This window comes from Galeopterus variegatus, unplaced genomic scaffold (genome assembly GCF_000696425.1).
Source record: "Galeopterus variegatus unplaced genomic scaffold, G_variegatus-3.0.2 Scaffold2084, whole genome shotgun sequence".
NCBI lineage: Eukaryota > Metazoa > Chordata > Mammalia > Dermoptera > Cynocephalidae > Galeopterus > Galeopterus variegatus.
In genome coordinates, this window is record NW_007728195.1 from 223,308 (window position 1) to 225,296 (window position 1,989).

Below are 1,989 nucleotides of genomic sequence, written 5' to 3' on the forward strand. Positions count from 1 at the left end.
AATAATTATTATTATATTGGGTTGAGCCACACAAAACTGGTGATATTTGATCACTTCTGACCTACACGAATGGAAATTTCAAATGGTCTAACCCAACAGATGCTCAAGAGGCCTATGGAGTACATCTCTCCTCAAAAGGCAAGCTAAATTAAACACCTGGTATTCACATCTGCTCACTGCTCCATATTCTGCTTCCCAGACTTACAAGGGACCCAGAAGATAGACAAAGCTCATCCTATAAAAGGTGTGTTGAAAGATGAAGGATAATAGAAAAGCTGATAGTAGTGGAAATGGACGACAAACCAGAAAAGGGAATTTAAAAATGCTATAAATAACTCTGAAGAGCTCTATGATATTACTTGCAGAAGAGGAAGCCAGCACATGAGCATGAGCATGGTGTAGAGAAATGAGTAAGGAATGAAGCAAATTCCCTGTTTGAAACCCTCTCCAATGAATTCATCATAAAACCAATTGGAAATGAAAAACAACAATTTCTTTACCTAGTAACTAGCAGATTCTTTTCTCGCAGAAACAATGCTTGTGTGATGGCATCTTTGTGTCCCTTTAGACGGTAGAGGCCACTTTCATTGATCACATCCCACACAATAATATCTGTGTCCTAAAGGGATCAAATGATACAGAAAAAAAATAATTTTCTTCACCACTTAAGGCCTAACTTGATAAACAATGGGACTGAATTACTACAAAGGCCATACACAGTCCTTGTAGAAAATCTGGAAAGCATACACAAAGTACAAAGGAATACACACCAGCCTTAATCTCACCACCTACAAATAATCCCAAGATATTTTGTTTTATATTGTTCCAGTCTTTATGTATATATTCAACTGTTATTTTCCTATTAGAAAATTGAGATTATGCTATTAATATCATTTTATAACCCTCCCTTTTCATTTAATATATTTGCATGTTATTCCAGAGTGTTCTCATATTTAATACTAATATAATAATCAATTCTATTCCATATTCTAAAAATTTTCTATTTTAGACATTTAGGTGCTTTCCAATTTTCTATTATAAATCTGTAGTAATAGACATACTTGTACATATATCTTAGTACATATCTCTGCTTAAAATAATAATAAAATGGGAAATTCTTGGGTTAAAAGGTATGTTTATTTTTAAAGTTGTTGATTCACACCATCAAAAAAGGATCCCCATGTTACATCAATCTAGAACCACCGGGTATATGTATGACAAGGTCAGTTTCCCCATCTGCTCAACTTTGGGTATTATCAGTTTTCTCAAAAAACTACTGCTAATTCCATAAATAAAAAATGCTCAGTCTCAATGTTTATTTAAATCTACATCTCTGAAGAAAATTTTTCAAATGTAAAATTTTTTCTACTGAGAAAATTTTTACATGCTCTATTGTGATTATTGGCCAGTTGTATCTCTTTTGAATTGTCAATTATGTCTTTTATCTATCTTTCTTTGGGTGTCATGTTTTACTTAACTGTTTCTAAGTTATTAATAAATGAATGATATTAACCCTTTCTTTTTACATTGAAAATATTAAATAATTTCCCTTTTTCAATTTCCTTTGTTTTTTAATATACAAATGTTTTAAATATTAGTATTCAAATCTATCAATCTTTTCCTTTATAATTCCTTTCTTTGATAACACACTTGAAGTCCTTTTCTACCTTGATATCAAATAAATGTTTACTTACATATTTTCCAGTTTACTTAAAATGTTACTTTTTAGCACTAACATCTTTAATCTGTGACTCATTTTGGTATGTGACATGTAATAAATTTCCCCCCAAATAGTTAGCCAATTGTCTAAGGAACATTTTATAAATAATCCATCATTCTTCTACTTATCAGAAATGTCATATTTAAAATATACTAATTAGGAGTATAAAAGTGAATTTGTTTCTGAGATTTCCATTTGGTTGCAACAATCTATTCTGAATTGATACCACATCAATGACACTTTTTAAATTATAGTTTCATAATGCATTT

At 30.7% G+C, this 1,989-nt stretch overlaps 1 protein-coding gene across 1 annotated transcript in view; it reads right to left on the reverse strand.

The window, feature by feature from the left end:
- Positions 1 to 1,989, reverse strand: part of WDR3 (WD repeat domain 3) — a 33,465-nt gene that overhangs the window by 29,694 nt on the left and 1,782 nt on the right. The window contains exon 2 of the mRNA XM_008580416.1: positions 501 to 619. The gene's annotated coding sequence lies outside the window, so the exon portion shown is untranslated. The remainder of the gene's footprint in view (positions 1 to 500; positions 620 to 1,989) is intronic.